Source organism: Diplotaxodon limnothrissa, linkage group LG5 (assembly GCF_057381915.1).
Source record: "Diplotaxodon limnothrissa isolate DT_005_m linkage group LG5, D_limnothrissa_male_GT1.1, whole genome shotgun sequence".
In the NCBI taxonomy this organism is placed as follows: domain Eukaryota; kingdom Metazoa; phylum Chordata; class Actinopteri; order Cichliformes; family Cichlidae; genus Diplotaxodon; species Diplotaxodon limnothrissa.
Genome location: NC_140600.1, coordinates 4831080 through 4845314, shown reverse-complemented (window position 1 = coordinate 4845314; position 14235 = coordinate 4831080). Strand labels below are relative to the sequence as shown.

The following is a 14235-nucleotide window of genomic DNA, read 5'->3' as shown; positions in this document are numbered from 1 at the left end:
TTGTGTGAAATCCACATAAATATTGGTAAATAAAGGTTTTCACCCATTTCCCCGACATTACTGATCACAAGGCAGAAGTTTGAACACTTAGAGGAAAACAAGTGGGAAAAAAATCCCAGTTTGATTTCAATGGGACAGATTTTCAGAGACTCACAGCACAGCCCTCACCCACACTCACCGTGCTCTGTGTACAACTCTTCGGTCACTCAGCTCTGGTTTACTCCTCCTTACAGCGAAGTTTTAGTAAAGTATCCAATTTTTCCGCAGCCGGTGCTTGTGCAGACAAATTAGCGGGCAAGAAAGCGAATCCTCCTCGATATTCCTGCCGCTCAGTCCATGCTTGGAAATTTCCTGTCAGGCGTCCAACTTTCACAACTTTACACACCTAATTTACTGATGAAAAACAGCGTGGTTACTCCATGTAGCAAAAAAAAAAGTTTCTCCTGGTTCTCTGCTTGGTTTCATTCAGCAGCTCTCTGCCTCCACAAGCAACAGTGAGAATACTTCGCTCAGCGCCCAGCTCTCCACAGGCGTAAAAAGGGGGCTGGCGAAGGGAGGACACATGACGCTCCCTTCAAGTGCTCCTCGTATTTTACATAACCACGTGCGAACGTAAAGTAATCTGTGTTAAATAGCAGTGACCAGCTTTAGCTGCACAGTGAGAATGTGAAATTCACAGAGAAACCCCGGGATCCCCCCACTGACATGACCGCTGCAGACAAAATAGAAAAAGTCTGTTGCTTTATTACGCATTCAGATTGTGTATCATGTTTTTAAAAAGTAACTATGTAATAAAGTAACTAATTACTTTTGAAAATAAGTCATCAGTAAAGTCGTTACTTTCTTGGAGAAGTAATGAGTAATTAGTAACTAATTACTATTTTCAAGTAACTTGACCAACACCAATATGTGCTTCTTAAAAGATTTTGAGTGGTTTTGTCTTTTGTTGTTCACCAGACCACAACCTGCGAATTTAAATAGATAACTTTCACTCCATTTTCATATTTGTAGTACAAAAACCAGTGACTGTTAGGATGGAAAGTTTATTGAACGCAATAACAATAGTGTAAAGTCTGTACTTCCACCAGTTCCTGAATGCAGCATCAGTTGCTAGAGAGCCGGCTGATGCATGGCAGACCCCTTCTGGCCAACAGGAAACATGCATGGACTACATCTGCCAGTGTGACCATAGACTTTATTACATCAAATAGTCCTGCTTTAAGAAAAACTGACGTCCATTTTTCCAGCCCCAGGAATCTATCTGAGATCAAATATATTCAGAGAGATTCAAAGGGCCAAATATGTGATAAAAACACAATCATCAGAATAACTCTTTCAATATTGCAAATGTATGTTGCTGAGAATTCATAAAGTCAACATACAGAAATATTAATAGATAATCTTTTGCTGACTGGTTTGAAAAAAACAAACAAGCAGCAGTTGTTTACTATAGTGAACCATGAAACAAACATTCACAACACATTAAGTCAGCGTGACTGGAACTGTTTGTTGTGTGGGATGACTGTGGTGTTATTCAGGGTGCAGTTCTTATCCACTGTTCAGTTTAGAGATGCCATGTCACACTGCGGATCAACAGAGACCACACAGAGATCACAAAACCCGCTCCACACACTTTTTATCCTCAAGGAGAGTCTCTCTCTGAATCTTTGTCTTCTCCTGTGAAAAGAAGCCTTTTATCTTACCCTTTTTAATTATCCTGTAATGAGGGTTGAAGCTAGATAAACTTCAAAGATCACACTCAGCCCCACCCACCACGGCACTTGTTAAATCCCCCCGAGCTCTAATACAAGACAGTAGAGTCTGTTCTGCTCTCACTATGTACACTCATATTATAATAATCATGTATATTTATCAGGGACATTTGCATCCAGAGCATGGAGCTCTTTTTGTGTCACAAAAGAGTTGTACACACTACAGCACAGATGAAATTAGTGCAAAAAAATAAGATCATATTTTTTAGACATTGCTATTTCAGATAACTGAATTATTTCTTTTTGATTATGCAAAGATCCTCAAAACCTCACTGAAACATCAAAGAAAGTATATTTACATATAGTCTACACAAGAATATCTCTCGAGAAGATAGAAGCCACATTTTATTAATATAGGGTTGGGTTCCTGTTTTCTTTTCATGCCACTTCATAGTCTTAGCTTCTTAGCTTTATATCATGCACATTAAAAATATTAAACATTATTGTAATCTATCACCCTTCTCTGGCTGCTTGCATGTACAACACAACCAATGACTGATCAAGCACCTCTCCTTCAGGTGAGTGGCCCAGAGACATCCAGTGCCCTTGGGTCCAAGCCGTTCTCAGGTTTGTTCCCCCATTTTAAAAAGCCTTGTTATCCTTGTAAGGAAGAGTACTCCCTTACTTGTATTATAACTTGTACAGCACTTTAGGAGCACTTTATGTAACATCACACTTTAACCCTCTGGGTTTGTTCAAAATCACGACCCTTTCAGCTTGTTTGTGGCCAAAAGTGTCCACCAACAGATTAGGTTTTATTACTTTTATGGGGTTTTTTTTGCCATTTTTTCTGCATAAAGCTTTTAACTAACTTCAGTTTTTTTCATAAATATAAAATAGTTATTACTTTTCACATTTTTAACCCTTTAAACACCAGTTTGTTTGTCCACTGCACTAGCTGGAAGACAACATCACATCTCGCAATTTTCTATAATTGCATTGCTACTGGAATTTCTTGTATTATTAATAGTAGAGTCTGGGGCATGTAATTGATTCACATCAACATTGATTATAATGCATTGTTATTTTTGTGCAGGGAGAGCAAAAACATAAAAACTCCCTCTCAGCTTGTTCGTGGCCAAAAATGGCCACCCCCTGTTTACATTTACAAAATGCTATAAAATTAATATATATTAAGAATAATTTCCACTTTTTTGGACTTGATTTTTTAGATTAGCACCGGTCCTAGTCATGAAAACCAAAACATAATTCAAATTCAGATATTATACCCTTTGAAAAGCGTAGTAATAATATTATGTATTATTACTACGCTTTTGGGGGAAAATAGTAATAAAGTTCAGATTTTTTAGCATATGAATGATGCAGGTCATCATTGCAGGTCAGTAACAGTAACAGTAATAATGATTTATTTTTACTTTATTATTATTTTTTTCTTTGGGGAGGGGATAAATGACCAAAAAGAAAATCACAAAAGGTGTGTTATTGGCCAGAAAAGCAATTTAATGACCAAATAACCACTGAAATGACCAATAAAATGATCAAAATTTATATTCCACTATGTGTGTTCTTCTGTGTGCATCCTCATTAGCAGCAAGATGTACTAACCACAGTAGAGTGGTTTTTATAGGCACACTTTCTACACCTGGTACAAGGGGCTGCTGTTACAATCCTGGAGGTGCGCCTTTTGCACCTTCTTCTCATTTCGTTGGTGGGGTGTGGGTCACACTCTGGTTCAGACTAATGTATCTTGAGATCAATGGCAGAAGTGGCTGAGAATCAGGGACAAGTGTGTCTTGCAGTTGTTGAGGTCACCAGCATGTGTCCCAGCTCTCCCAGCATCACTCTTCATTTGTAGGTTGTAGAGGACTCCCCCACTTCAGTGAAGTTGTTTCCGGTGGGACAAAGGCATCGTATCCCAAGACATCCAGGAGATTGGAGAAAAGAGCCATCAGCCATCAGTTAGTTTTCCTTCTACAACTCAAGGTGCCAACACCCTCTAAGTTATCCAAGCAATATTTGTGCCTATTGTAGTCCAGGATTGCTTCTTGCTTTCACGCATCCTTTATTCCCCATCACTGACTGCTGGTTCCTTGTGTGTTGCTGTCAAAAGAAGCACATTCCTCCGTTGCTTTGGCATGTGGGATATCGCTGTGGTAGTTTTGGTGAAGCCAAAGACAGACAACAAAATCTTCCTCTGTTGCAACTGGAGGAGCTGGGGAGGAAGCTCTGGGTTGTTTCCCCTGTGCCAGTTTTCATCTGAGGAGTTCCTCTGCCAAGGTGACCAAAGGAAAGACGTTGTCCTCGGAGCTCCTCCGTCAGTTGGAGTCTGAACCCCTTTCCCTTCTTTACTTCCTGAGAACTTCCAGTGTTGTCATCCAACATGCTATGTATTGCTTTATTCTGGTTTAGGCTCACATCTCCACTTCATCTATAATCCTCCAATCCTCACACCTTGGCCTCCCGTGCAGCTTTGTAAGGGTGCACAGCAGCTAAAAGATCTCCTTTGTTATAAAAAAAAGTCAAAAGTAGATCTCAGGCTGCTAATGCATGAAACTGCATACAGGCTGAGCCCTGGTTTGATACCAGTGGGCACTGGATTGTAGAGCAGTCTCTCTTCAGTGGTTTTCCTTTCATGAGGGATCCACTCAGTCACTCTCCTCGGTCTCAGAAAATGCTCCTACGCTCAAAAAAGTGAAATTTGGTGGTTATTGCATTTACAAGACTCTAACATGTAATTTGAACACAATGAATTTATGTTTCTAAGGTGAACGTAATAAAATCATATAAGATCTACAAGAAATTTACCAACTTAGCGCCTCTTAAATTTATTCTTGTTGATATGACATGATAAAATCTAACAAGAGTGGTTAGCTGCCTTAAAGACTCGCGATATCACAAGATCACGTGAGATTCTAAACAACAAGAGGCAGGAAAGCACATGGTTTGCTTCAAGGTCATCTTGGAAAGGTAAGAGTGAATCTATCTTTATCCATCTTGATGAAAATACTTTTTGCACAAAGGTATCATTAGTTTGTCGATTCTTTTCAGTTCTATTTATTCACATTTGTTTTTTTGTTTTTTTGTTTTTAAAAATATCTGTTTGTTTATGCCATTCTAGCTAGCTAACACGTTAGTGCAAGAATATAGCACAATGTCATGCTAGCACGATAGCCTAATATGAAAGACTTAGCTACTCCAAATATAGATATTGTTTATAACTTAACCTCTGCACATAAGCTAGTTTGGCTCTACCACACAGACTGTTGTGATAAATTTACATTTTACGTGTGGGTTGTTGAAATTTGTAAGTTTGTAAGTTGCAACTGATGGACAGTGGTTTATTTAACAATTTATGTGTTTTTAGTACATTGAGGAGGAAAGACAAAACATGAACAGATATGTTTTCCTGTTTTTTAATTTTTTTGAAATTAAATATTTTTCTACTTAATAAACTTGGAGACTTGCAGTTCCCTCCTGTAAAGATAATAAATGTTTAATCTTATCAGGTGGTGAAAGGTCTGGAGAGCTGGCAGGCCAGTTCATCAAATTCATGGTGAGCTAATATTTTTCTTAAAAATTATCACATTCCCATGTTAAAAATGTAATATATTCATTTGTAAGTGACATATAGTTTTGAGACCAAGAAAACATTGCATTCTGATTTTATGTACACATCATCTAAACTTTCTTGAATTGGGGGTATGGCATGATTAAATTAATACACAAATTACAAAACAATATTAAAATGACAGACTTGTCTAAAATGCATAAATACTATTTGAAAAGATTAAGACTGTAAAACAATAGCCTCTCTATTTCTCACAAATTCCTGGTAATTCAACTAAAAGTTCTTTAATCCCACTGCTAGGTCGTTGAGATGGATTTCCGTATATATTTGTTTTTTTCCCCCTCTGTGTATAAAGACTGATGCTGTTGAAATCAGAAGAGAATACATCGCCAAAGGTCTTTGCGTGTACCTGAATGAAGATCCTGAGAAGCTGGTGAAGAATTACCTGGTATGTTAACTTGCCTGTATCCTTAACTAAGGAGATGATCAAAGATAAGCTTGAACTACATAAAAGAGTTTCAGGGGATGGGGTTTTCCTATAAATTACCGGTGGCTGTAAAAAATACCTTTTAAAATAGGAAAAGTAAGAGCTTTAAGTTTCTCACTGGATACTACACACACCATTCTTGAGTGTTTTATACTATCATTATTATAATATCATTATAATAACCTCATTCATACAAGATTTTTATGTAACATTTACACTTCAATGGATGTATCAGGAGCAACTTGGGGTTCAGTATGTTACCCATTGATAGTTTTAGTATCAGATTAGAGAAGCCAGGGATTAAACCAGTAGACAACTTGCTCTACCTCCTGTGCCACAGTCACCCCTATCACAAGATTTTGAAAGACATTGTTGAGGTATTGAATGAACTTCTCATGAGTCAGGAAAAATATCGGGCAGTCATTTTTGATTACATTTACATTATTATAAGGCTTGAATGAATAAAGCTTTTAGGTATTTTACATTAATGTAAAACAGATATTTACTTTTAAAACTGTTTGCAATGGACATTAGTGAGAAATCATTATCTTTTTTTTGTTTGTTTTATTGTCACAGGAAGTTGATAAAAAGCATCGCCACTGCCATAGCAGAGACAGTCTTTGGAATCTGTGTCTTTCGATCAGAGGGTGCGGAGCCTGGCGATGACCCTCAGGATGTTGTGATTGTTCTAGAGGGGGTGGAAGTGATGGGTGAGTTGGGCAATGTAGTTTTTGCAGTGACAATGTTGCTTGGTCTGGTCTATTCACTGAACCTGAGCTACCCTCTGGAACTCAGGTACACCTTTGAGGTCCTGCACAAGATTCTTATGGAATTAGATGCACACGAACTATCCAACAGCACACAAAGTACAGGTTCTCAAAACACTATTTTCTCGTTGAGAAATGTTTCCATTACAACAGCTACACCATGTATCTGGACCATGAACCTAAAATAATTGCAGATATTTTCTTTTTTGAAAGTGCATCTGTTGACCTTCAAAGTAGTTGTATTGGTCATCGGAAAATCACCTGCTTCAGCCATTCATTGTTGTTAAAAAATTGTTTTAACAGGTTAACTTTCCACTTTGTCCACTACTTTTTTTCTGTTATGTAACTTGTACTTGCATTTCATGTATTCTTTATACATTATGTGAAATTTGCTATAAATTCAATAAATTGGAGAAAACAAAAAGATGTGTATGACAAATTTTTATTTACCTTTTAGATGTAATAGTGAAATGTATGTTAACCAGACTCTAGACTTTGTTAAATGCTCCAAAAAATTACTCTTTAAATTAACTTAAAATAATCATGGAAAGAATTTCCACGTGATTAAATTGCTTTCTATTAGCATTAAAGACTTGTGTTGGAATAACTTAATTTGTATGAGTTGGTTCAACTCAATTAACTTAAGCTGGGACCAAATTTAGTAAATTAGTTGGAGAAAACCTACTGAATTGAGTTGGAACAAAACTCTTTAAGTTGGATCAACACTATTAAAATATATTGGATCAAAATGCAGTAAATACGTTGATTCATCAATCTTTAATTAAGTTGGTCCAACTTGAGTGCATTAAGTTGGAGTAACAGAATTGCATAATGCTAAAATAAAGCAATTTAATCACGTGGAAATTCTTTCCATGATTTTTTTATGTTCATTTAAAGAGTTATTTTTTTGAGTGTATGTTCTTTTCCATCAGCTGCTCGGCCTCCACCTCCATGCCCCCCAACCCCAATCTTCCCCCAAAGAAGAGGATTCAGGCACTGGCTAGTACTCTTCATCAGTGGTGATGCAGTCAGCTTCTTTGGAGATTGTCCCCTCATCTTCTGGAGAGGAAGTTTCTTCATCTTGGGCAGATGACTTTTCTTCAAGGACAGATGACTGCTGCTGTCCTTGCTCTCTGACCAGATCATATAGGCAGTGCTTGAAGCAGTGATGACCTTCTTGCCATACAGCCAGAATAAATGATCAGGAAGCTGTTAGGCTTACTTACAGCAGTAGCTCTGTCTGCACCTGCAGAAACTCCAGGACACGTTTACAAACTGTGTTTGTTGTTGTTTGTGCTCCAGCTGCAGCTGCAGCTGCAGGTTTGAACTCTGTAAAATGTCCTGTGATTGGGGTTTTTTTGTTTTTGTTTTTAGAGTTAATATTTTGGGTATGGTATCTTTTTATGAAAAATACAAGAGTAAAACTGCTTTTAACATGTTCTTCAAAGCTGAGTTTGACTGGGAACCTCAAAGCTCAATATCCTGCATCCACAGAAATTCACTGCAGCCTATGTAATGTTTAATGCATCATTATTTATTCCAGTCTATCTTGCAAATACATGTTTGTGCTGCAATGTCATGCACAAACACAAACTATTAGATCCTTAAGATCAAACCTATGTCAAAATTGTTTCATTATTTTGGTCTATTGGAGTGTGGTAAGCCATCAAAGGCCGCTACTAGAAACTAGGAATGTTACATGAAATCGCTTGTTTGGCCAAAAATGGGTAAATGATGTAATTTGGTAAAAAAACATTAAAAACTACAATTTTCATGTGTTGAGTTTAGAATGAAAGCAATTTTACCTAAATTGCATGATATAGTGTATATGGTGTATAGTGAATATTATTGATATTATTAAGGAGCTGATGTTGAAAATTAAAAAATCTGAAAGAAATACACACCTTTGGGAAGTTTCATTCCACTTGCATTAACAGAACGAAAATGGTTGAAAAAAGAAAAGTGAAGTGGCCACAAATGGCCAGGATAGAGCCCAGAGGGTTAAGCAATATTTGCACATCAATAACATTTGCACACAAGAGGTTTAATTATTTATTGAGTATTTTAACAATTCGCAGGTAGCCTTTGTTCCAGGTCCTGCACAGCTGCTCCTCATCAAGAAATGTAGTGGTTGTCTGTGAGAAGGAAAGAATTGTCACTGGGAGCAAATAAGGTTTACCATTTAGGAGAACTTAGGCAAATGTGTCACATGTCTTTTCTGTGTCCTCTCCAGGGTGTTTGGGCAAATGTTAAGGTGTAAGGGTAAAGTGTAGAATATTTCATCTAAAATATTTAATTGTATGAAAATGGTCAAATGTATGTATATATTTATTTAATTAAATGTTGGTGTATTGTAGAATGTTGGTGGAAGGTTGGGATTTGGAGTTTGTGCTGTGAGAAGGCTTGACATGCCAGTAATTGTCATAGCCTCAGAGCTATATGCACTGAAAAAAAGGGACTGGCCATCTCTTGGATTTATGTAAGCATCTTGCATGTATTTAACACAATTGCCTCATGTTTTAAAGTTAAATGTAACTATATAGTGTAAAAACTACATGATATGCAGAAAGGGTGTATTAAATTGTTCATATCATGTTCAGGTGAAGTAAGTCAATAAGATAGCAACGTTAAATCTCGTGAAACCACGCGTGATTTCATCTCGCGGGCTTTGGATCGTGGTTTAAAAAAGGCATCCATCTCAGTCAAGTCGAGCAGCCAACTCTACGTTTTTGGTATGTCTTGATTTTTTGAATTAATATTTACCATATTTCAGCCAAATGTAGTTAAACGTCTAGAGTGTCGCCATGTAACATGCTAAAAAAGAGCCGTTAGCTTATTTGCTGTTTTATCTGTTGTCAAAGAATTGGCGCTTTTTCATTTGAATTTGTCTTTGGCACAAGAGCCGTAATATCACATTAAACCTAATTACGAGGCACTCATAACATAATTTGGTTTTCTGTGTGAATAGATTTGCCAACTGACTCTTCAGTTACATTGTGTATTTACTGCACCGTGGTGTTAGTGAGATTTTGGACATTGAACAGCTTTAGCTAATATCATCAGCGGCATTATGCTAGCTTACATCCCTACCCCTCCTGCCCTCACCTGCTGTCCTTTTGTTTTTGTTTTTGTTTTTTTTGCTGCACATTGAGAGACGACCTCTATTCTGCATTTCACCAGGAGTCAGCTGATGGATTGTGGGTTCAAGGTGTTATGGTAAGAAAGTATATTCTATTTTCGTTTCTGTAACTTAATTATAATAGGTTTTTTATAATTATTAGGTGCATGCATACTCACCCTATTAATACAACTGAGAAATCCAAAATCTGCCATAGGTTTAACTTATACCTGTATGTATTGCCAGAAAGGTGATTACTGGACTCACATTAATGCACACTTGAACTGAAATGAGGTTGTAACTTGTGGGTTGTTGGGTTGCAAATCAGAAACAAACATCTTTGGATTTTTTTTTAATCCCATAAGATCTGGAAACACAGTTTTTATTCAACAAAACATTACTGATTAACCAAGCACAGTGCCTGCTGTTATTTCAAAATAATTTTATGTCATTTTAGATAAAATGCAGCATTCCAGTGCATCCCAACCATGCCTTTACAGTCAAGGTTTCTGACGGAGCTGAGTTTCTCTCTGACAGTCTGCTGAAAGTGTTTGCAAAGTGATCGGGGGAACAGGGCACAAAGCTAAAGGATGTAGCTGCCATTATGACAGTAAGAACTTTAAAATTCTTTAACTACAAAGTGTATATGTATTGCATTAGGTCAGTAAAAGATTTTTATGCTACATCCATTGAAACAGTCAACTATTACCTGTGAGTAATGATTCCACTAAAAGGATGCCATAATTTTCGTCATGCATTTACTGGCCCACTGAGAAAAATTTATCTTTTTTTTAAAAATAAATGTTCTGGAAACGATATATCCATAAAGTTGATGTCAAACAGGAACTTTTGCTATTGCTTTGTAGATGCTGGTGTTGCATGTTGACTGGTTTAAAAAGTCAAGAGTTTTTGTCTGGGATCATTTTCTTCTGTGCTACTGAAAAGTTCACAAATCTTTGTTTTCTTTGTTATAATACTTTAGGATGACATTAATGCTTGAAGTCCCTCATCAAAGTGCTCCGCATCTGTGTGAAAGACAATTGCAACATCTTGGTGCAGGAGTTCATGGTGAGTGTTTTATGAGTAGATTGTGGATTTGCAACATTTAAAAATGCATTTAGTTATCCACTTGATCCTCATTGGACTGGTTAGGACCAGTAGTCCTCTTTAATAATTTGAAGTTCACATGAGGCCTGGTAGTGAACTCGGCCGCCGGCCCTTGAGGCCCCACCCCCACCCCTGTATTAGGGGTCACATCAGTGTGAAAAAACTTTAAATTTGTCATTCTAATGAACAAAGGAAAATCCCACCAGTATTTACATTAGCTTTTGTTTGAAAAAAAAAAAAAAAAGACCAACTGACCAACAGCTAACCAAATTGTGGGGCTGAAAGTCTAAATTCTAACATCTTCTGAGTGACATAACCTGGATTTCTGATGGGCCGGTGTCTTTCTAACAAAAACTAATGTAAAGCATTTGAAATTATTATGTTTTTCACCCTCTCTTAGAAACTCTGTTAGACCATGGCAGCATGGCAGGCCACTCTTTGGCTATAGCTATTTACTATGTTGCTTGCATTGGTTTAAATTACTCTAACATTAGAACTGGTAGATTCAAAAGAGATGAGTTTAAAAAGGAATCTTAAAGAAATGTTTTGTGTTTAACCAGAACTTGCCTGAGGCCACTGCACAGATTGAGAAAACCACAATGAACATCTGTCTCCAGAGATGCGCCAGGCAATGACTTTTCTGATGTTGTTCTTCAAGATCTGGATAACGTGACCTTTGCAGTAGCCATGCTGTTTGGACCTTTTTTATTCCTTCAACATGAGTTACCCATCACAACTCTGCTACACTTTTGAGGTGATTCAAAGGGTGGTAATGGAGATGGATGCAACTCAGCTCTCAAGAAAAGCTCACAACTAAGACAAAACTGCTCCTGCAACGAAGCTCACTGTTATGCATGTGAGGTGACCAGCTCTAGGTGAGAGGACATTTAAATCTCACACTTGTTCTGCTGCATTTTTGAAGCTCAATTCCAGGAACGGATCGCAGGGTTCATTTTTATATACTCTGCAACTGCCATGAGGACGAGCTGTTTTTTGTTGTTGTTTGTTTTTCCTTTTGCTCTGTACAAGTTCTGTTTGTCTGTTTGGCAGCATTTTTAAATTTCTCTTTGTATTTTTTCTTTCTTTTACTAGTGAAGAGATGTAGCGTGAACAGTTATACAGTCTAAATATCCCATATGGGTCGTGTGAAATGGTATTTTCAGTTTCATTCAGTTGAAGTAAAGAACGTTGAATATTTCTAAGTGTGCTGTTTTGAACCAAGATGTCACAGTATGATCAGTGCTGTATTTTTTGACAGTCACTGTATCAATGTTATTTTTGCGTCTCTTGAATAAAGGTTTTGACCTGCAAGTGCTAATTTCTTTAGTTATTGGGGTAAAATGGGTAGTGTTAATAGGAAGGTGTTTGCCAATTCAGTAACCTAATTTAATGTTAATGGAAACTAACATTACCTCAAATTGTTTAGTTATAATTGTTGTTTAACTGAATCTTGATGTCAGAGGCCTTAAATAGAATGTTTTGTATTGTTCTTTCCCAACATTTTTCAAAAGAAACAGTCTAATTTCTTTGCTGCGATTGATTCCAGAGAACACGGAAGAACTGACATTATTTAACTGTTGATTTATATAGATTCAGTAGAGGAGTAATGTCAGTTTAATTCTTTAACTACTGCAGTGAAATTAGACATGTTGTTTTGAAAGGTTACTGGTGGATGCCAGCAACCATCTTGGAAGAGAACAATACAATCTGTTATAAGGCCTCCATTTGAAAATTGTGTATTTGATACTAGAATATAATAGCAAAATGTAATTTGAAGATAACATGTAGTATTTAAGTGACCAAGTAGTATTGGGTAAAAGTTATTGAATGGTGTTGGGATAAAGTGAGAAAATTGTGAAGGATTAAAATATTTCAAGAGCTCAAATTACTTCATCAAAACATGTTTAAGTCACATTTTATCAACACAAATTGCACAGATTTATTGAACATGAATAAATTGTGTTAATTTAACTCAATTGTTTAAGTTGCTGCCAAAGCAAAACATCTGTGTGCAACAAATGTCCACCATTGAATTAAGTAAATCCAACAACATATTTTTTTCAGTGTGGGCTAAATGCTTCCACCATACTGTACCATTCAACACAGCAACTTCAGTGACTACAGACAGCCTTTCCAAACTAACTTTCACGAGTCCTTCCTCCAAACTTTCAACATGTCTATCAGACTCCATTCTAACTAAACTGACCATGGATAGACTCGTCATTAATTCATTGTTCAATTTTAAATATGATTAATTTATAGCAGGACATGTACTCCATGCTGGCTGCTCCTAGTTAAAAAGCTTTTGCTTGAACCGGCTAAGCTTCAGTCAGAAATGGCACTAGTGAAGGCTACAAATGACTTTTGTGGGGTGATTAAGCTCTTCGGGCTGTGATGCTCTGTTCTCCATACAGCCAAAGACATGTTTTCTACCACAAGGTCTTCTTTGTGTTGTGCTTTTTAAAAACATAACTCTTGCACAGCTTTTAATTCCACTTTTCAGTTTTTATGCATGAGTTATTGTTTTTGTTCTTCTAGTTTCTGTATTGAATTTCATTCAGACTTAAACTTTTATTCTGTTTCATATTTCAATATTCTTTCTTTTATTTCATTTCATGTAGTGCTGCTTTTAATTCCACTATGATATGATGTCTATTGGCTGGTAGTTATGGGTCTGGTAATGCCATGGCTTTTGTGTGTAAAGCAGTATTCCTATATTTCTGGTATTAAGTAAAGGATCTGAGTACTCCCTGATGACGGTGGAAGAAAATGCTGTGGACACATTGCTCCAAAGTAGGCGTTCTGATTAGTTGAGATCTCATGTTATTAAGGCTATAGGATGAGATTTACACTATTTTCACACTGAAACTAATCAGTGAAACTAATGATTTATTATCTTTCTCACCAATTTATTCAACTGTTTCCTTAAATTCCACTCACAGAACACTTTGGTAAAAAGAAGTCCTGAAAACTGTTTGACTAAAGTGGATTCTGCCAGTGCCTCAGCAACAGAGAAATGAAGTAAAAGAAAAGGGCTGAGACAAGTTGGAACGTGTCCTAATGTACTCCTGCAGACCACGAAGTGTTTAGTTTAAATGCACCATAAAACGGTGTGTTATTGTTGGACTGCTGTTACCTTTTAAGTTAACACTTTGGTCTGTGTAGATATTTGTGTAGACTGTGTGAAGGTTTCCGAGCACAAGCCTGTATTCATAACAGGATGACAGAGAAATGAGATGGAAAAGTGGGAAAGCAGAGTGTGAATGAGCACGCCTGTCGGTCAAGAGCAACACATTGCATTCACATCCGTGTGAAAAACACTGAGCCATTCATCTCCAAGTTTTACTCTCTCTGTGTCTTACACACACACACACACACACACACACACACACACACACACACACACACACACAGGCTCTGCTCTGAAAGCCACTTGTCCTTAGAGAGGAAAGAGG

The 14235-nt window shown here is 37.0% G+C and overlaps 1 protein-coding gene across 1 annotated transcript in view; it reads right to left on the bottom strand.

Annotated features, from left to right (window-relative positions):
- The window catches only part of plxnb1b (plexin b1b), a 97380-nt gene extending 96896 nt beyond the window's left edge, over positions 1–484 (bottom strand). The window contains exon 1 of the mRNA XM_085352961.1: positions 179–484. The gene's annotated coding sequence lies outside the window, so the exon portion shown is untranslated. The remainder of the gene's footprint in view (positions 1–178) is intronic.
- Positions 485–14235: the final 13751 nt, after the last annotated feature.